The 23244-nt window shown below is 36.1% G+C and overlaps 1 pseudogene; it reads left to right on the top strand.

The window, feature by feature from the left end:
- The first annotated feature begins 18121 nt into the window (after positions 1-18121).
- On the top strand, positions 18122-21614 carry LOC148804117 (calcium-transporting ATPase 12, plasma membrane-type-like; annotated as a pseudogene).
- Positions 21615-23244: the final 1630 nt, after the last annotated feature.

Below are 23244 nucleotides of genomic sequence, written 5' to 3'. Positions count from 1 at the left end.
TGGCCAAATAGCCTACGACCGAACCAAACCAACTCATGAAAATTCATAATTTCAACTAAATTAATAGTCTCATCCCTCATAAATAACAATAGTTTAATCCCCAATATTATTGAAAATTTATAGCAAAAATACACAATTATTGAAAATATATTGATAATAAAAAAATAAAATAATTACAAAAATACAATAACTACTAAAAGTATATTAACTTAGTCAATAAATAGTATAATCTCAAATAATAGTTTAATCTCTAATAAATATTAATCAATAAATTAAATTTAAAAGTTTCACTAATAGTAGTTTAATCTCCAATAATTATTGAAAGTTTTCTATTAAATAACAAAACTAAATAAATTTATACATAATCATTGAAAATGCATTTATCACAAAAATAATAAATAATTACTGAAATACAATAAATATTAATTATAGTATATATAATTACATAATAAATACAAATTAAGAGTTTAAAATTATTATTAATAAATAGTAATTTTTTAAAACTTATTTTCTTGAATTATTACTTGATATAAATGGAATTAGTTTTTTACAATATTATGTAAAAATATTAAATTATTATTAACTTCAATATTATGTTATAATTAATTTTCTACTTTTCAGAAATTTTTTAAATTTATTACATAATTTCTTTATTTTAACTATTTAAAATCTAGTTATGTTAAATATTTTATTATTTAAAATACAAAGTTATTTAAATACTTAAATAATATGTAAAATATTTAAATTTTAAAATATTAGTTATTTATGGAATTTAACTATCCATAAAATCATAATTTATACTATTATTACATAATTTCATTATTAATTTTGTAATATATTAAATTATTATTAATTTCAATATTATGTTATAATTATTTTTCTGCTTTAAATATTTTTTTAAATTATTACATAATTTCGTTATTTTTTTAAATTCATTGCATAATTTCGTTATTTTATTTATTTAAATCTATTACATATTAGTAAATATTTGAAAAGCATTTAAATTGATAATCCAGAAAAACATAATTTAAATTGTTAGTACATAATTTCGTGATATGTTTTGTAAAAACATAAAATTATTTTGTGTTTTCAATAAATATTTTAAAGTTATTATTTAATTTTGTTAGAATGTTTAAATAATTTTAAAATTTTTTAATCGAAACTTTCTTTAGATAGATATAGATAAAAAGTAGGGGAGAGGATAAATAGGAATTAGATATAATTTAGGAGAGAAAACCCTCTACTAAATTAGAGATGATTGTGGAGATAAATATGAATTAGAGATAATTTAGAAAATAAATAAAAATTGGAGATAATTCTGGAGAAAGTGTGGGATGTAGTTTAGGATAAATTTTAGGAGAAGAGATTATTTATGTTATTGGGAAAGTACATCTTATTGGTTGTTTAAAAAATGACATGGAATGAAAAAAACAAAATATTCAAAAAAAGGAGAAAATTTCTTGACCGCTGTGTTTTAATATATATATATATTACATAATTTCATTATTAATTTTATAATATATTAAATTATTATTAATTTGAATATTATGTTATAATTATTTTTCTACTTTGAAGAACTTTTTTGTTAATTTATTACATAATTTTGATATTTTAACTATTTAAAATCTAGTTATGATAAATATTTAGTTATTTGAATTAATAATTTAGAAAACATTTAGGTTATTTAAATTGATAATCCAGAAAAATATAATTTAAATTGTTAGTACATAATTTCGTGATATATTTTGTAAAAATATAAAATTATTTTTTTTTGTATTTTTAATAAATATTTTAAAGTTATTATATAATTTTGTTAGAATATTTAAATAATTCCTAAATTTTTTAATCCAAACTTTCTTTAGATAGATATAGATAAAATGTAGGGGAGAGGATAAATAGGAATTAGAGGTAATTTAGGAGAGAAACTCCCTACTAAATTAGAGATAATTTTGGAGATAAATAGGAATTAGAGATAATTTTGGAGAAAGTGGGGGAGGTAGTTTAGGATAAATTTTAGGAGAAGAGATTATTTAGGTTATTGGGAATATGCATCTCATTGGTTTTTTCAAAAATGACATGGAATAAAAAAATAAAAAATTCAAAAAAATGAGAAAATTTCTTGACCACTTTGTTTTAATATATATACTAGTGGGGGTTTATTAAGCAAAAGCTAAATAATAGAAAATGTCATTTACTAAAATACCCCTTATAGTTTCATGGGCTTACTAAATCTATCGTATAGTTAGCATTTTACTAAACCACTTATCATTTGTAATGGCTTTAGTCAATCTTCCATTAGATGACAATGTCAAATGACAGTGTTGACCCTACTGTTCATTTAAATAAATTTAATTAAAAGAAAATAAAAATAAAAATTCCATTTTCGCGCTTAATAAGACACAAGCAACCACTCTATCGGCTATATTTGGTCAATTTTGTTTTTTATACAAAAAAAGTGTTAAGGGTATTTTTGGAATAAAAATAATGGGCCTAATGGCAAAACAAACACTCCTTAATGAAAGGTTGATTAAGTAATTAAGTTGTAAAATATAGGGAAAAGTACGAAAACACACGATGCAGAATTCTGAATTCCAGCCCCCCCTACAACTAGCCCTCTCCCCCCTATAAACCACATCCTGCCCGTTAATTTGGCATCAATTCACGATCAGGATGCATTCCCCCTGTACTTTGGGCCTAGTAAATTCTGATATGGGCTGATTGGTACTTCTCCCTAAAATATATGAGATGTTTTAGTAAAATGAAAACTATAAGGTATATTTAAGTAAATATGTAAAACTATAAGGTGTGTAGGAATGGCAAGGGGACAGGGATCATATTCCCCGTCCTCTAAAATTAACCCCCATCCCCTATCCCTGAAAGGGATGGGTTCCTCGTGGGGACCCAAACCCCCAAAATGTATTCAGATAATATTATTTTTTAATAAATAAAAATTTTAAATATGCTTTGATATATATATATATATATATATATATATATATATATATATATATATATATATATATATATATATATATATAATTGGGATTGGGGTAGGGCGGGGACCTCAATTTCTATCCCTGACCCTAGCCCCAATTGGGGATTCCTATTAATCCCCATCCCTGCCCCTGCCTAGTCAAAACAATCCCCATCCCCAACCCCATCGGGTCGGGGAAGTCGGGTCCTTGTCAGGGATGGGGAAAATTGCCATCCCTAAGGCCCCATTTGGTTTATGGGATGTGGATGAGAAAAAGGGAATATTCCAAAAATATTCTTTTTTCTCTCATTTGTTTTGAGGGAAACAGAGGATGGAATGAGAAAAATGTGAGATGTTAGATCCCAAATTTGTGGATTTAGGGTTGCACCAAAACCATGCGCCGCTGGTGGAAAATTTTGAGAAATCACTGTTACAGGTACTAGCGACGCTGAAAATTTTGAGAAATCACCATTCATCGTCTGGTAGCTCCCCTTCCCCGTTCGAACCCAGAAGCAAAGCAGCAGTGGTGGCACCCCCTCTCAGCCACTCCCTTCCGTTCTTCTTCTTCCCCGTTCGAACCCAGAAGTAGAGCAACGGCGGCGGCAGCCCCTCTCAGCCACTCCCTTCCTCCCTCTCTCCTTTCTTCTTCTCTTTCTTTTTCTTCCGTTCATCGTCTACTGCCTCCCCTTCCCCATTCAACTTTTAAATAATTAATATTCAATCATATTTTATATACTACTTTTGATATAATTTTTGGGTAGAATACAAAAACCACCCCTATAGTTTCTAACAATGATAAAAACCTCCCCTATAGTTTCACTTTAATAAAAACCTCCCCTAAACTTTTAAAAAATTTGACAAAAACCTCCCTTTCGTTACTGACCCAGATGGAAAACGTTTAATTGATCCATTTTTTTTCAAAATACCATTTTACCCTTTTATAAAATAGGCACTGAAATAACTAACCAGTGAAGAAGGGATTAAGCCGACCAATAATAATTGCCGGTGAAGAACCATTACCATGGAAACACCTACATTGCAATAAGGCAATCCTCCAAATACATCGCAAACCTCAATGTACTTGCCTGAAATATCCACCCAAATGAGAGAAGAAAAACAAGAAAATCAAATAAAAATTGGCATATGTATTAGAGAATCCACATAAGATTATACTGATAAATCATCAACACATGCATAGACCATTGAGATCAATGCAAGTAAACTACAACAATATAGGTTATAGGAAACTTGTGAGAAAAGTTTTATCACTGAAACTCTAAATCCTATGGTTTGATTGCATGAATTCTAAAAATAAAATAAGAAACAGAGAGAGAGATTTATGAAAAACAAACTCATCCACATTGACGAGCGTCGCATTAGCCACTAGCCACCAAAGCAAACTAGAACCACCGAGCAAAAGAAGGAATAAAGAACAGGACAATGAATGAAACCAGGGTTTGGCTGCTGCTTCTTTAGTCTCTTGGACTCTCTTGCCCCCGATAAAAACCATGTTTCCTCAACATGTGAGTCTTTCGTTCCCCTTTATCCCCTTTCCTCGCAGGAACAATGCTAGCATGGGAGCTTTCGATGGAGACAAATCTTCCCATCCCTCAACCGATCGATTCATGCCTTCATGGAGCCTACTCAAACGAATAATTCTAGAATGGAGCTTTTAGGAATCGTACAATGCTAGTATTCTGTCAATTTCTTGGTCAATCGATTTTGCATTCTCAGTTGGTCAATGAGATGATATGATTTGGAGCTTTCCCTTCTTCTCGATCAATCTTTGCTTCTCAGTGGAGTTGTCTGCAAAATTTTTCTGCTATCGAGCGTGGGAGTTTTTGGCTTCAACTTCTCTCTCTCAAATGAACAGGCTGGCTCAAGTCCGGTTCAGACTTCAAAATAAAAAACTACCGTGCAAGTTTCTAAAGACCGCCACCTGATTGTTATTTTTAGCTGTTTTAGTTTTGTAGGGGACGGTCTCTAGAGGAACGCCACCTTGGTTGTCACTATGGCGGCAGTCTTTAAGACCGCCTCTGCTCAATGTTGTTTGTACTAATAAGGTTCTCCCAACATTCATGTAGGCTTAGTTGATTCATATTGTTTGGTTGTTAGGAGGGGATGGTTGCCCGGCCACACCTGGAGAGCTATCTGGCATTTCATGAGGATCAGGATCGATATTTATTCCCTTGTCATACAAACATGCTTTGGTTGGTAATTTATTTCTTATTGCCAACCATAAGAAGTTTAATTTTGATTGGACACATAAGTTTGTCTATCTTTTTTTGGCCATTTTCTTATTAGAGGATTATCTTCTGTTTCTCCCCTCTTCAGCATTGCATATGCTGATTTGATGGTGAATTCTCCATTTTTCTTTGAATTTTGTCTAATTCCTATGTTATTTCTTTCAGAAATTTGAATAGACTCATCTGATATATATTGTGCCATGTGTCCTATTACTAATTTTATCATGACGATCTTGTCCCCTTTGGAAAGTGTTCTTCCTTTTCATCCCTCTGTTTTCCTCCTTACTTTATGGTATTTTTATAATTCTTGCTATCAATTTGCATTGTTTCCCAGTATATTTTTAGAGAAATATATATTTGATTTTTGATAATTTGGTTTTTGCCCAGATGCCTTTGCATAATTATCCAAAAATATCTCTTACTTTCCAACTGGCCTCCTGAGAGGCTTTAGAGAATATCATACAATCATTTGCAAATTGCAAGATTGAAATATTTGGGGCTTGCCTAGTTACTTTTACTCTCAAATTTGATTTTTTATTCTAGTGGCTTGTTCTAAATACTTAGCTAGGGGTTCACTACATAATACAAATATGTATGGGCTGGGAGACAAGGTCTCCTTGTCTCAGGCCCCTAGTCGGATGGAATCTCTGTACGTGGGATCCATTTACAAGCACTTGATAGTTTACCGTGGTGATGCATTCTATTACAAGTTAATTCATTTGTTATTTAATCCTAATTTTTCTAGAGTTTCCTAATATAGTCCTATTTTAGCCTATTATAGGAATTTTCCATGTCTATTTTATAAGCAACAAGCCCAGTTGCTCCTTTTTTGTTCCTCATAGTGTGGAGAATTTCTTGTGCAATTAATATATCATCGGTGATTTGCTTGGCTAGGACAAAAGCCCACTACAGGGAGAATACTATTATTGTCAATATTGGCTTGATTCTATTTGTTAGAATTTTTGCAATGATTTTATAAATGATATTGCGTATAGACTTATTGACCTAAAGTGCTCAGCATTTTTTAGGTTTCTTGCCTTTGCCTTTGGGATTAGTGCAATGCATGTCCTATTTAATTCCCTGTTCATTTTACCTTAATGGAAGAAAGCCTCGACTACCTTCCTCACACTTTGACCAACTATGTCCCAATGAAGTTTGTAGAAATTTGCATTTAGTCCATCTGGTCCTAGTACTTTGAGGCCCCCCATGGAATTCAGAGCTTCCATGATTTCTTCATCCTATACTTGTTTCCCTAATTCCTCAATTACATTATCTGGGATATTTGAATTTAGTACATTTAACAATTGGTCTACATTCTGTGATCCTTCCCTACTCAGTCTTGGGATGAAACTCATTTGTTAGAGTTCCTTTGATTGTCTAGGGGTTTGTGATCCATTCATTATTCCTATTTTTAATTTTTATAATTTAATTTTTGTATTTCCGCATGGTATCAATCATATGGAAAAACCTAATATTTTTCTCTCTACTTTGTAGCCATTAGACTCTAGCTCTTTGGGCCCACTATAGTTCCTCTCTTTCTAGCAATTTGTTTAACTTTCTTTGGAGGGCCTTTCCTTTGTTTATAATCTCTTTGGTTGGACCACTATTTATTTGTAGTAGTGTTTCATTAGTTGTTTCAATCTGTTTTGTTTCTCCTTAAGGCTCCGTTTGTTTGTAATACAAACGCTGAATCGAGGTATTTATGTACTGTGGTTCATGCTTACCAATGTCTATTTGACATGTAAAAAAGTAATAATTATTAGATCAAAAATGTATTTTGTGATATTTTTGTACTCTGAAAAGAGAGTATTATTGTATCTATTTTTTGGATATAATTTTGTATTCTTTTGATAATCAACTTTTTCATCAAAGTTAAGGCATTGGAGCATTTAATGATGAACCCCACACTTAGCATCAATTTTAAACAAACAAGATGAGTGCAAAAACGGTTTAAAATCTCAACTATATTTACATTCATAAACCGAAAAATTGATAAATATATAGTGTACATATTTGCATTTGCATTTGCATTACAACCAAACATAACTATTTCCAAACCTCTATTTGTTCCATCTCTAGAGTTACAGAGCTAAGTCTTTTTGTTTTTGCTGCAAACTGACTACCCCTAGATCCTTTGTATGTTCGATCTCATGATCTTTTAACTGTTTCCTTGAGTGTGGGATCCGATTCCACATGCTTTAATATCTGAATGGCTTTGTTCCCTAATTTACATCATTACTTGTTATTATTAAAAGTGGGACATGATTCCGAATTTTATTAGAAAGGGAGGTGTTCAGGAACAGCCTTTGGGTGTTGTATTCCCCAGTCACCCGTAGTTAGAACCCAGTCTATTTGTTCTAATAGGTTACCTCTTTTTCCAGGTAAATTTGTTCCCCTTTGCTAGCATCTCAAAGAGGTTACAAATCAATAGGAATTCATTAAACCTATTTAATTGAGCTATCGCAACTTTTCCATTATATAATGAGGCACAGCAGTTCTGCAAGTCTCTTCAATGTGATCCAAGAGTAATATTTTGATACAACCAAACAATCAATAATCCTCTGTTTAAGATCTTGTTCACCGAAAGATTGGCAACCAATAAGATAGATTAGCAGACATCATTAGACATAACAGTCAAGGGAGGTTTTTTGAAAAGAGAGGTCTAATAGGGTCTTTATGTCTTTTATTTATTTATTTATATTTTGGTACAAGTCTTTGTATAATGTAAAAGGAAAGAGAAGAAAAGTCCAAAGTCTGCGCTAAAAGTCCAAAGCCTTTTATCACGGGTCAAGGTCTCTGTCTACAGTGTCTTCCACGGGTTCGGACGTAGGAGGCACGTTAGGTAACCCCCCAACTTGTACGGATGTCTTCATCCTTGATCCTTACTACCATCCGGCCCTAGCGTGACGCTAATTGCGTTCCGTCAATGCATTCCTCCTACACCAATAAGTTTGAACTCCCAATACTCAACAAAAGAAATGCTATAACCCCGATGTTTCCGGGCAAACTTGAGAGACCTTTCTTTTAACATTTTTTTTTTTTTTTTTTTGTATTTTGGTTTTCACCTACAACGGAGTCTTCCTTCTTCTCTTTCTCTTAACAACTTAGTATGTATTTGGTTTTGATAGAGTTTATTGATGGGGTGTATATCATATGAATTTTTATTTGAAAGACACTTGATGGCGCGCGATCTGATTATTCTTAGTTGGAGGGTGATTCAGATTCCAGATGGATGACGAGTTGGATTAATTTGCAAAACAGTCTATCAGAGAACCCGGAGTAGTTAACTCGGCGAGGTCGCTCCGATGCTTAAGTCAGTAATTATGCTATAAGTGCGAACTGAATGCTTGAGAGCTTGAGTGCTAGAGAGTAGTGTAATAACGCATACCTTTGCCTTGAGATTTCGAGTCTTTATATACTGGAATAGCCGTGGGCTTCACGAAAAAGCTCCGGGTTCTCCGGACTGTAGAGATAAGGTTGGTTCTGTTTTTGGAGGAGGGCGGTACGTGGATGAGGCTTATTGTCCACCTCCGATTCAGGCGGAACCGGGACGAGTTCTTATCGTGACCTCGGGAGATTTGGGCTCTGTTGGCTCATCGTAAGCCCAAGAGATTCAAAATCTGATGGAGAGGCCTTCGGAGTTGGTTATACGACGCTTCGGCTAGTTAGCTCCGAGCTGAAACTTCGATTCTTCAGTCCCGAACTGGATTGGATACCCGAGGTTCCTCTACGCCGAGGCGGGTTTGGAGCCGAGTTGGTTGGATACCCGAACTGCGAATGTTGCGAACTGGGCTTGCCTGACTGAGTTGTCATCCTTCAATCAGATCACGCCTACGTGTCCCCTTCCTGTTAGGTCATGCCAAATCATCCTTCATCAACACTTTTTAACTTTTATTGTTTTTGTTATTTAGTTGGGCCTTTTATGAATATTTCAAGGAACACCCCATAAAGTGACTTTCCACCTCAGCTTAAAATGTGTAATATAAGCATTTTGTTTCAATAAATGTCAAGGCATTGGGGGAAACAAGAATTTAAAGTTACCCCCAGCTAGAGGTGGCAATTGGACGGGTTGGGTTGGGTTCGGTTTGGATTGAGTTTCAACCCAACCCATCTAACCCACTAACCCATTAATGACCAAATTAGATAGAATTAAATGGGTTGGGTTCGGTTTGGGTTGAGTTTCAACCCAACCCATCTAACCCACCAACCCATTAATGACAAAATTAGATAGAATTAAATGGGTTGGGTTCAACCCAAACCCACCTGAACCCAATCTAACCCATTTAGATAAAATAATGAAAATTACACAAAAATGCATAAAATTAATAGAAATTACATAAAATTTTGAAAAAACAGAAATTGCAACTTTCATTTTGTCCTTTCTATACATGTGAAAAAACAGTATTGCAAGATAAATGTAACATAAATTATTGAAAAACACAAAAAATGAAGAAAAGTTACAGAAAAATATAGAAAACCATTAAAGACTAGGAATTGTAAAAAAAAAAAATAGATGTTATTAATAAAGAACAGAAGTGCAGAAAATAGCATAAATTAGAGAAAAATGTAAACATGATAGAAAATTTTATGCCCAAAACAATCTCACTTGCATAACTATTGATCTTTTTCCCATACTCCATTGCAGATGAATTAGCACACGCTGGAAGGACATTCACGTCATGAGAGTGACCCAATTGGGATTTACCTCTGAATCCACCCTTAACATCTCCTCAAATTCAGAGCTCACAAAAGTGCACAGTTGCACACAGATATCATAGCTAGTAGTCCAAGAAGCAATCCTTCTTTTTGGCATTCTTTCGAACAACGCATCCTCAATTTGCATTGCTCCATTTTCATTTAACTTGCAATCAAAGCATTCCATGATCAAACGTTTTTCACATGCATATTGTCAAACAGTTTATGAGCATTGCCTTGTTTACCACATTTTACGTGTACATCAATCAATGAAGTCCCAACATACAAATCATATTCCAATCCAATTCTTGAACTCTTTCATAAGTACATTTTCCAATCAAAAGTCATGATAATTCTGCAAAATACTTGAAATTTATCATAAGATTTTTTCTTTGGTACCTAATCGAGTATAGGCATGAATGGTTGAATTATAGAATGATGTTGGAAAAGAAGCTTGACTAAGGATTGTTTCTGTAGAGGTATCATTGTAGCCATCATTCATTGCAATTTTTGTACTAAGGAATGCATTCCATTGGAATCCACTGAAGGTCATTCCCTAGTTTTAGAAAGTGGGTATTGGTTAAGAATTGGAAAGTAGTGCATAGGATAACTGAGAGAGAGAGAGGGGGAGAGAGAGAGAAATTAATGGTTACTCGCTGGATAACTATGTCCCAACCCATCCAACCCATCAAATGTCCTCTTATTGGGTTACCCAACCCGCTATGACCCAAGACAAAATGGATACAACCCAACCCATTAATTAATGGGTGGGTTGGGTTGAAAATTGTCAGATGTTGAAATCAAACAATGGTTTCATGTACAATAAATATCAACGTCTATATGTCAGTGTTTTTCAAATAAATGCCTACAGAACCAAATATAGTCTTAATTAATCTCTTTTATTTGAAAAGATAATCGGTTTAAAACAGTTCTCTTGTAAATTACAATATTGGACATATAAATCAGACTATCACAAATTATGTATCCATTAATATATCTATATCCATATCTATACTATATTACAAAAGTATGAATGCTCTAACAAAAATTTTAAAATTTTTTTTGAACATGTACATCAAATATCCTTCTCTCTTGCTATTTGTTGAATATTAAATTAAAGGCAGAGATGATATTTCAAAACGTATTTACTACAGAATATTAAAAGATAATAAGATTTTGTATGGCACCCTCATAATAGCCTGCCAAAAGATATTGCAAACATCATATTTATTCAAGTGATAACTTTCATTTTGTTACTTTTATTTTTCAGAAGGAAGAGTGAGAGTGCGGATGTTAAGCATTGTCCACCTTAGAGCTAAGAGTAGAGCCAAACTATTATCAGCATTCATGTGTGTTCACACCCTCATAATAGTTAATTCATTCTCCTTTTCCATAGCTCCCTATTCATCTTTAGGCTCTGCATTTTGAGATTTTTGTTTATGTATAGGCCAAGATCCATCCAAATATCCTGTTCAGGTTATGCCTGGCTCTGGATGCCACATGGCGCATACATGGCTGCCCCATCTTTTTGGTCATGTCAGCACCACACTACATCTGTGGCTTATCTTATATCCTTGGCCACGTTAGCACCGCGTCATCTCTGCGGCCCCACTCCATTTTTCTAGCTACGACGACTCTACGTCATGTGGATAGATATGACCAAGACAGGAGATCAGATGGGGACAACCTCGCTGGGAATTAAGTCTTATCCCAAATATCTTGGCGGTTAACCTCATCCCGACAACCCCCAAAACCTAATATGATTAGGACACAAATCTTCGGTTATAAAAAGGTACCTCCCACTCAAGATAAGGGATCCAACTTCTGACTCCTATACTGTTACCCTGTTCGGACCAGCATTATTCTCTAACTGCTCGGCTCGACTTCCCACTACCTTCTACTGACTTAAGCGTCGGAGTATCTATCTGGGGATAACTCCTCGGGCCTCTGATTTGTTTCTTGCTCGCAGATCTCATTGCGCGACTTCGTCCTTTCACGTTGGCTCTGCCCAATTGGCAAGGACTATCTGACTGTGACCTCGATTCTTACACCACCAATGATTGAGTAGCATCATATCCAATGCAAGATCTTAAAGACCCCTGCAGAAAAATTAAAATAATTACCCTTTTTCTTCTTGTAATTCAGTAATGCGTAAATAACCTTTTCTTCTAGTTTAAAACATGAAAATATACATACTTATCTTGATAAAGTTAAAGGAGAAGCTAGCGGTCTTGGTGAGATTATCAAAAGAAAATTCGAAAAGACATAATGAAAAAGACACATGTTTAATATGTCTATTGTTTAAAAATTAAAAAAGAAATCTTATCATAATTTATCATTAAATCGTAAGAGATCACGCTTAATGACAAAATTATTAATTATTTATCATCGATTTTTGACAAAATTTACAGCCAATTAACCAGTATCATAAAATACGTAACCAAATTCGTCCTGTAGTTAATAAATATGATAGATTTCCAAATTCGTCCTCTTTAAAATCATAAGCTTGCTGAAGCTTGATTGTTTCAGAGTATAAGAAAAAACACTGAAAGACTGTGATTGGAAGGCAAACACAAAGATGTCGAGCCAGATTGATAACATTCAATTTATAGTGGAGGCTTGGAGCAATACAAAGAGTTATAGTACAAGAAGGATTTGAAAACTTCAAAATAACTTTTATCTATTTGGTGATATACATATGTTCTTAGTGGGACTAGTCGGTTGAGAAGAGTGACAGGTCATCTTGCCTTCCTTTGTATTCAGATTCTCCTGGAATTCATCTGAGCATGGTTTTTAAAAACGAATCGGTGATTGAATCGGTCAGAGGTCTAATTATCGGATTGAACGGTTCGATCGTTCGATCCGAATGGCCGACCTGTTCTGATAAAAAAAAATTAAAAATGTTGAAAAATGGTCAAAACTGTTCGAACGATAATCATCCGGTTCAGCGGTTTATTGATCAAAATCAACGATTTTGAAGATAATAACGGTTTTGGAAGAAAACGGAACCGATCCGATAACCGATTTCCAGTTTTCTGGTCCGACCGTCCAGTCTGATCCGGTTTTGAAAACCATGCATCTGAGACACAATCTCTAACACAGAGTTTGCTTCTTCAGCCTCTGATTAAAATACTGGCCTCTTCAATGTCACCCAATTCTATAGCTCCTAAACTTTTTGTCATAGCTGCATCAACAAGTAACCGTAGTCTCCCACACCTTATCATCGCTGCCTCTTTTTTCTTCGATAAAATTAGAGCTTCAATCTCTTGGAGCCCACTCGCAGTACGATTAATCTCTTCCTCTATCTTCTCAAGCTTTAGAGTAGCTGTCTCCCATCTCAGCCTGTATGCCTTCCTTTTCAACAGTCGGTGCTTTTACTTTAGTAGTTAGGTATCCAACAGCCTCCTTCAAATTTCTTGCAGTAGCAACAATTTTTTTCTCTGCATCGAGTCTAGGCCTCTCATTTCTATGAAGAACAACTGCTTGAAAGAAGCCATTTCTTGCTGTATGTTTGATTTGGTTGAAGAAAGTTCATGCAAAAAACCTCTTGTAGCAGAAACCTCTTGTCTAAGGTTCTGAGGTTGCATTTGCATTCCTTATTTTAAGGATTTATCTCTTTTTTGCAGTTAAAATGCTCCTATGAACATTAGAGTTTTTAGCTGCGAGAAAAAGATAAATCCTTAAAATAAGGAATGCCAAATGCAGCCTGAACATCCTCCAAAATTTTCTCCTTAGTCTTGGCAACCTAGCTTCAACTTCTATTCACTTCAAGGAGGTCTCTTTGTTTAACTGTGAAAAGACCTTGGATGAGTGCCTGCCATTCAGCTTCCCTGGTATCTTGGGCCTTACAGATGAGACAGGAGTGCAACTCGGGTTGGCCCAAGTTAGCATTTTACACTGCTTTGGGCTTGGGACCATTCAATTGACAAAAGCCCAATCTGGGCCTGCCCAAGTTGCAACCCTACTTACAGATCTGTCTACTGCTGCAACCACCCTGTCATTGATGTTAATCAAAACATAATGTTGCGTTTAGAAGCAGTGCAAAATGTCATTGATGTAAAAGTGCTTACTGAGCATAGAAAAATGTGCTTATTGATGTAAAACCTCATCGTAAGCGACGTTTTACATTGATTTATGATGTAAAACTCCACTCAATCCAAATACCTACAAATCTGAACTGGAGTGGAGTTTTACATCGACCTTGATTTACCCTCCAAACAAACATTGGAAAAACTAAACTGGTGGTGAGGTTTTACACCAATGAGATTTTAAACCTCTTCCAAACGCAGCCTAACCAACTGCAGCTCTGTTACAATAAACTAAAAAATAAAAACCCTCTTGTACGGTAGGGACTAGCCTTCGTTTCTGCAGGGTGTTAGAAATATCCCTCTTGTACATCATTCTTTTCCAACTAAAAAAAATCATTCTCAAGGGTTGTGATTTGGGTGCATCTCAATTTTAGCAAAGTGGTGAAAAATCCTAATAACTTGTCAAACTATACATCTTTGAAAGACACATTTTTTCCTAATTATTGTTTATCACTATAAACACGGGTATCTTTTATCTATTCAATGGGATGTGCCCAGTTTATTGGAAATGGGACATACCCCAAATCAGTTCTTCTCACTTGTTAAATCTTGCAAAATTTAATTTTGCTGCAAATGTCTACAGTTTTCGTAGTATTGATTTGTTAAAGTATATTCTATTGCATATTTTAGAAGTGCTTCATGTTATAAATTAGTGTCTGTCAGTATATTGTGTTGTACTGATCAAGTATTTGTCCAACATGGGAATGCCAAGCATTTATAACCATCTACATACCATATTGGCACATTCACACGCACGCACGCACGCACATACACATATTTTTAACTTGTCAGACGTGTCAAAATCCTTGCTGCTGTACATGGATTACGAAATAAGAGTGCACTTTGTTTGGCTGAATAACCTTAACTTGAGTGTAAAAGTACAAATTTTTTAACCGCATGTGCTTGTGTTCTTGGCTTTTATTATGTATAAAGATGTTCCTTGCCATCAGTAATGCTTCCGCAAATTGGCATGTCAGTGAATAATAACGTAGAGGTTCATGGGCCCATGCATGGCTCATGCACGACCACGAAGACTCTCGGCCCATCGAGCTTGAGTAATCCAAACCTCTGTAAATCCCATTGTAACTCAATCACTGTGATTATAAATAGAGTGGTACTCGGCCCTAACCAGTCAAGGTTAACCGAGTTATTCCTTCAATATTTTCTCTTCTATTTTTTAGTAATTATTATTTACTATTCATTTATTGTTTTAACTTGGTATTAGAGCCATGTCGACAGAGACGGGTACTCATGGTAACAGTCCAGCAGCTTCCAACAGTAGCTCAACAATGAGCAGTTCGCTCCCTTCAATCCAGAATGTTACTCATTACCTTCTTATCAAACTCAGAAGTGATGATTATCTGTTGTGGCGCACCCAGTTCCTTCCTATTCTACGACATCATCATCTATTGGAGCTTGTGGAAGGGAAGAAGAAACCTCCACCTGAAGTTACACCAAATCTAGATGGTACGGGAATGATTGTTAACCATGAATTTGAAAAATGGACAGACATAGATCGACTTGTATTGAGTTGGCTGATCTCCTCTCTCACTAAAGGAGTTATGGCACAAATGGTAGGTCTATCAACATCATCAGAGGTATAGACTTCCCTTCCTCATAGTTATTCCATCCACTCCTGTTCCAGGGTACTGTAGTTGCAGCGACAACTGCAAAATCTCAAAAAGGGATCTCTCTCTCTATTTCTGCATATATACAACGAGCCAAATCTATTGTTGATAGCCTCTCTGAACCAGTTCTCAAATCAGAATTAGTACTTTATATTCTTTCTGGCTTAGGAAGCAAATACGAGTCTGTGGTTACAACACTTACTAATTGACCAGATGTAGTAGATCTTGGTATTGCAAACATCATGGGAGCACTTTTGAATCATGAAAGTTGGCTTGAAGATTTAGCTCTCGCCTTTGACTCTCGAAGTGCAAATCTGGTAGGCGTTCCTCCCAAGAAAGGTAATCCTCAGAAGACCCCTCAACAATTTTCTCCAAATTTCAATAATAATAGAGGCAGGGGCGTGGACATGGATCTCCACAATACAATCGCCAGTCCTTTCAAAATCAACCTCATCAGTTTTCTGGAGGACATGGAGGTAAGAATAATGTTACCTGCCAGATCTGTAATAAATTTGGACATAGTGCTCTACAATGTCAGAAAGCAAAATATGCTTTTGGTTTTACTTCTAATAATTCCTACAATGAACCATCTGCTTTCCATGGAGGCGTCAATACCCTTCAGTATCAGTATGAAAATAATTTCGATCCCAATTGGTATCCAGACTCTAGAGCTACTCATCACAGCTCCAGATCTAGAAAATATGTAGAATCACACTAAGTATACTGGACCGAGTCAGGTGAAAGTTGGCAATGGTCAAGGTTTGAATATTCACCATACAGGGTCTTCCTCCATGAAATTTAATCAGCATGCTTTTTCTTTGAAAGATATCAGCCATGTTCCCTCTATTTTCAAAAATTTACTATCTATCAGTCGATTTACAAAAGAAAATGATTTATTCTTTGAGTTTCACCATGACTACTGCTATGTGAAGGATTATACGGGGAGAATCCTGCTTTGAGGGGTCAGTAGAGACAGATTGTACAGCTTTCCTGCTTCAACCAAAGTCACTCCTGAAACACTTCTTGGGGAACGCATGCCACTTCATGGTTGGCATCTTTGGTACAGTCATGCAGCCATGCGTAATGTACGAAAATTTATTTCTAGATTTGGTCTTCCGTTTACTAGATCTAGTGTTAGTGAGTTAGTTTGTGAGTCATGTCAAATGGGCAAAAGTCATAGATTGCCCATGAAGTCGTCTAGTTCTTAGTCAAAGCGTCCATTAGATTTATTTTTTCTCAGATGTATGGGGATCTGCTCTTGTTAAATTAAATAGTGGATTTTCTTATTATGTTATTTTTATGGATGATTTTTCAAAATTTTCTTGGGTGTATCCTATGGTTCGAAAATCAGATGTATTTGATTTATTTATTAAATTCAAGAGACATGTAGAGGTTCTATTTGATTCTCAAGGAATCACACATCGATTGGCATGACCTCACACACATGAGCATAATGGGTCAGTTTAATGGAAGCATAGACACGTGGTTGAATCTGCCTTGTCTCTACTACCCTCCTCTAAACTTGCCTTCTCCTTCTGGGCTGATGTGGTTGAAACTATAGTTTTTTTTATCAATCAAATGCCAACTGAGGTACTGAACATTATGTCCCCTTATGAGAAGTTTTTTCAGTCCTCTCTTGATTATTCTTTGCTGTGTTGCTTTGGCTATGCTTGTTATCCTTTTCTGCGACCCTACAACAAGAATAAATTCCAGTTTCAGTCACTTTAGTGCATTTTCATTGGTTACAGTACCTCCCACAAGGGATATCGCTATCTGCATATTCCTTCAGGGCGTATCTTCATAGCTTGACATGTTGTGTTTGATGAGAGCATATTTCCGGGAATTGCTGAAGCAACCCCTTGTGCATCTCCTGCTTCTTCAGGTACTTTCATCTCAGTACCAGCTCCTCGGAATTCTGAACCCTCATGCCTGCCATCTTCATCGCAGCAGCATCACACCCTAACTTCTCCTGCATCCAGCTCTAGTTTGGCTACTACCTCTCTAGTTTCAGGACCTTCAGATCAGGCTTCTTTTGATCAACCACAAAGGTACCGTAGCATTCAGGATCTTTTGGATACTACAACTCCAGTGTCACAGCCGGTACACTCTCACTCCCTGCGTACCCGATCTATGGATGGTACCCTTCCTCGATCTCTGCTTGCGACAATGTATCCAATTCCCTCTGCTCTTCTTACTCTCCTCGAAGAGCAAGAACCAAAAAATTTTAATCAAGCTGCAAAATCCACTAATTGGCAAATGGCTATGCAAAAAGAATATCAGGCTCTCATTAAAAATGATACTTGACACTTAATTCCATATGATCCTTCCATGAACACCGTCGGAACTAAGTGGATCTATAAAATAAAGAAGAATGCCGATGGATCAATTGATTGCTAGAAAGCCTGGCTGGTTGCCCAAGGCTTTAATTAGGTCCCGGAACTTGATTAGTTTGACACTTTTAGTCAAGTTGTCAAACCGATCACTATATGGATGATTCTCTCAATTGCCCTTGCGCACAACTGGCTTGTCCATCAATTGGATATAGATAATGCTTTTCTTCATGACATACTTGAGGAAGATATCTATGTGCATCAGCCCAAAGGGTTTGTTGACCCCACACACCCAACTCATGTCTGTAAATTAAAAAAGTCTCTCTATGGCCTCAAGCAAGCACCTCGAGCCTGGTACTCACGTTTGAGCTCAGTCCTCAAACAAATGGGGTTTCACAACTCTGTCGCTGATCCGTCTCTTTTTATATTCATCTCAAAACAATCAGTACTGATCCTACTAGTGTATGTTGATGACATAATTCTAACTGGGAATTTTGTTGCTACCATTGATGATTTTCTTAAATCACTCTCTTCGGTATTTCCTCGAAAGGATTTAGTCTCGCTTCATTATTTCTTGGATGTCGAAGTTAGTCATTCCTCTGACAGTTTGTACCTCTCTCAGCAGCATTACATTCTCGATCTGTTACATCGAACGAATCTGGAAGGCGCCAAACCTGCAAGCTCACCCATGGCTACCTCTAGCCAACTCTCCAAGGATTCTAGAAATCCATTGCCTAATCCCATAGAGTACCGCAACATTGTTGGAGCTTTGTAGTATGTCACCATCACTCACCCAGATATCTCCTTTGTAGTTAATAAAGTATGCTAGTTTCTCCACTCTCCTACTGATGAACATTGGGCAGCAGTCAAGTGAATCATTCGCTATCTCAAGGGTACTATCTCTCATAGTCTCCACTTTCGGGGTTCCTTATCTCGCCAATTGGTTGCTTATACTGATGCGGACTGGACTAGTTGTCTGGATGACCGGCACTCAACTAGAGGTTATGCCATTTATCTTGGTTCCAATCTCATTTCCTGGAGCTCCAAGAAGCAGCAGACCATAGCTCACTCCAGCACGGAATCTGAGTTTAGATCCCTCGCCAACACTGTGACAGAGCTACTGTGGATTCAGTCTCTTCTCAAAGACATTGGTTTTTTGGCTCCTCCACCCATACTCAGGTGCGACAATATGGGCGCTACCCACCTAGCAGCCAATCCTATTTTTCATGCTCAAACTAAGCATGTAGAGGTGGACTTTCATTTTCTTCAAGATTTTGTCACTCAGAGGAAGCTTCAGATCCTATATGTTTCCACAGCAGATCAAATAGCAGATATTTTCACAAAACCACTCTCCACATCAAGATTTGCTCACCTTCGGGCCAAGCATCACGTCACCCCGTTCAGGTTGCGGGGCGATAATAACATAGAGGTCCATGGGCCCATGCACAACCACGACAAACTCTAAAGACTCCAGGCTCATCGAGCTTGACTAACCCAAATCTCTGGGATTCTTGTAGATAACTAACCTATCTAGAATAACTAGGATAACTCTAATCCTCATTCAAGATAAGAGCTATCCTAGATAACCCTTAGCTAACCCAGATAATGTCTATCATCTTGGTTCTTATCCTTTGTAAATCCCATTGTAATTCAATCACTGTAGTTATAAATAAAGTGGTACTCGGCCCTAACTAGTCAAGGTTAGCCGAATTGTTCCTTCAATCTTTTCTCTTTTATTTTTCAGTAATTATTGTTTACTATTCATTTATTGTTTTAACTTTGAATGAGGGGAATTATGACACAACTAGTGTGAGTACTAACCTACTAAACCTACTAACCTTTCTTCCCATAAGGCTTGAAGAGAATGCATATATTACACCTCTACGGGAACTTGGTTCATTCTCCTTTCACATGTAAAAGAGTTCTTTTACTTCTTCCTTCTTCCAGAGAAAGTACTTACTATCCTTGTTCTCTTCATTGTTTTCATCTTGGGGTTGTCAAAAAATCCTGTTTGTGCTCAAGACTTTGACATTGCTAGTTTGTTCTTCCCTAACAATCCTATCCTCACCAAATATCACAAGAGGTAGCACTTGAGTTATGTAGTCATCTACTCTGGACAAGTTTTGGTTTCTCTTTCTGGAGATATCATGGCTATAAAGAATCAAAACTTCTTCCACAACATATTGTGTCTGTCATCCTTCATTACTAGTTGTATATCTCCTCATGATAATGGTTTAAGTGGCAACATCAAACCTTTTACCATTGTTGACCAGAGAACGCTTGTTGATTTGTTTAAGGAGAAGAAACTGGAGTATCTTTATTAGTTTGGTCAGGATAGTGGACTTGCTAAGCTCCTTCAAACTGATGTGGATAATGAAATTCATGGTTAAACTATATGAGCAATAGGCAAAATGTCTTTGGTTTCAATACATATGAGAAGCTTCCTGCAAAAGGCTTCTTCCATTTTTTGGTGGAATGTTTCAAGGAGACAATTGTTCCCATCATTTTAATCTACAACCCCTTCTATCTTGGGATTTTTACCACACATGGGCTGAAAATGGGTTTATACAGTTTTTTGAGTATAATTCTTTCTATTTTAGTTGTTGTAAGTCTCTCTGAAATGAATACGTTTTGATAATCAAGACTATTTAAAGTATTTCAGATGAGAGCACAATAAATGGGGTGGATGTTGTCAGAGGAGGAAAGAGGAAACACGTCTCCATCTTTCACAATGTGGTTGGAGATGTTGTCTCTCCAAAGATTGGAGGTCAGATTCCAGTAGATGGATTGTTGTTAGATGGTCCCCTCTCACATGCACAAGTGGATGGGTCCAATAGTTTGACAAGGGAAAGTGATCATTTTGGCATCCAGTGAGAATCTGTTCCTATTCTCTGGGAACAAGAAGGTAGATAGAGATTGGTGAATGCTTGTAGGCATGAACACATGGGGTGAGATGATGAGCTCCACTACCTATGGTTCAGCAAAGCAGACACCACTACAAGCTCAGTAGAATAGGCTTGCCTATAGATTACCAAAAGATTGGTTTTATTGTTGCACTCCCTTTTTTTGTGGTGATGCTGGTGCACTTCTTCAGGTACACAGGATATTGTATTAATTCAACAAATGCATTGTTGGACACCCATGGGTTTTTTCCCATAAATACCACGGCTACTGTTATCATTATGGTTGCATAAATTCCAGAAGGCTTGCCACTAATTTTTACTCTCACTCTATTTTATTGTATTAAGAGAATGATGGTTGATCAAGTGATTGTTCACAAACTTGCCACCTTTAAGATTATGAGTTTAGTTAATGTCATCTTTGCAAACAAAACAAGCACACATATACTGAACCAAATGAAGGTGGCTGAGTTTTGTCTTGGTAAATAAGCAATGAAGGATGGAACTTTAGAAATAGGCCCTGAAGTTACTGACTTGCTACTACAAGGAGTCTGTCTGAACACCACTGATGGTGTTCGAAATTGTACTTTAGGATTGATGCCAGAGTTTTCTACTAGTCCCACAAATAAAGTCATTCTATCTTAGGCTATGTAGCTAAAGATGGATATGGATGAAGTAAAGCAGTGTTGCACAGTCCTCCATGTTGAAGCCTTTGGTACAGTGAAGAAACTGTTGAATCTGCCACTAGTTTAAGCTTTAGTTCCATAGGGGAACTTTTGTAATTTCCCCTCCTTTATTTTTGTATTGGGTCACCCTAGTATAAATACCATTGCTGGCACAATCAGCAAGAACTTTTGAATCTCAAATGTTTTCTCCCTTATCTTCTTTTCTCTTCTTCTTCCTATCTTCTACTGGTTTTCTCCAAAGTTTACATGGTATCAGAGCAAGGATATTCGTTCTAAGGACTATTCGATCAAGGATTCCTATACTCTCTTGTTGTTTTTTCCTCCATATCAAGGAAAGTATACTCCAATGGCAGGTTTGAGGGGATCAACTTAATTTTTTTTCTTTTTCTTCTTGGTTGTGTGCCAAGATATTGCCTGTATGTGTGGTGATAGATTGCAGTGAGGGTGTTTGAGGTATGTTCTCTTCCTCTATGTGGATCGTGTGACCCTTGTATGTTTAGGTAGTGGTTTGTAGGTCTAAAATGACATGTACAAGCAGTGACAGTAGGTTTATTCACCTTTTTCCTATGAAAATGTAATTGTGTGCCCTAGAAGAGGGGTGTTTGATGTTCGTAGAGGCTATACAACCCTTTCTTGATATGTGTTTTGTTATCTTTGGCTTCCAAACCAGTTCTAGAAGTGTTCCAATACCTGCATAGTGTGTGGACAGTGGTGAACATTTTTTTTTGGACTGTTGTATAAGCTTGAGTGGTCTGGTGATTGTCTCTCTATCTTCTTGTGCCTATTGTGTTGTTGAACCATAACAACAGTCCTTGTTAACATGTCTTCAGAGGATTCAGCCATTTCTGGTGTGTTTATTAGCCATGGTGGAGTGAGCGGGGGTTTTGATATGAACTTTTCTATGGTTGTGGTTCCCTTAGATGGACTAACTACCTAGAATGGTTGGAGGGAATTAAACTTTACATAACTGCAAGGGGAAAAATTGGCTACATAAATGGAAAAATTAAGGAAATAAAGTCTAAGAGTGTAGAACATGATAAGTGGAATCAAGAAATAGTATAGTGGTGTTGTGGCTCTTAGTCCCCATGTTGCCACAAGTGAGGAAAAGTTTTATGTGGGCAAAGACAACTTGTGAAATTTGGGAGTAAGAAAAATCCACATATTCTGAGCAAAGTCATTATGCAAAAATATACTAATTGTAGTTTGAATCTTCTACTTGTAGATAGGGAGAGCAGAGTCACTCATCTTATTACTTAGATTTAACATCTATTTGGAGGGAATTGGATCATTACTTGAATATGGACTAGAAATGTGATGCAAATGCCAAGGCTTATAAGTTTATGGTTTCTTAGCAATAAGTGTTTTTCTTCCTTTTGGGACTGAATCCTATGTATGAATCCATCAGGGTGTGGGTTTTAGGAAAGATCTTCCTTCAGTTCAAGAATGTATGTCTTGGTGTAGTCAAAAGAGAATAGGAGAAATGTGATGAATTCTTCTGAGGGGGAACTAGTTGCTTTGGTAGTTAGATGAGGTGCAAATGCAAGTGATGGAAGTTCTGTTAAGAGAGGAGATTTCCAAAAGAAAGTGGATGACAAAGATGAGAGAATTCTAGGCCAAGGTTCAAAATTTTGATACATATTAGGCTGTATCGGCTGATATCCCCCTATATTGGGTGTTTCGGGTCAAACCATGGTTCA

Source organism: Nelumbo nucifera, chromosome 1, assembly GCF_055504915.1.
Source record: "Nelumbo nucifera cultivar China Antique chromosome 1, China Antique-T2T, whole genome shotgun sequence".
Lineage (NCBI taxonomy): Eukaryota > Viridiplantae > Streptophyta > Magnoliopsida > Proteales > Nelumbonaceae > Nelumbo > Nelumbo nucifera.
The sequence above is the reverse complement of the archived record's forward strand: the minus strand, read 5'-3'. Positions and strand labels throughout refer to the sequence as shown.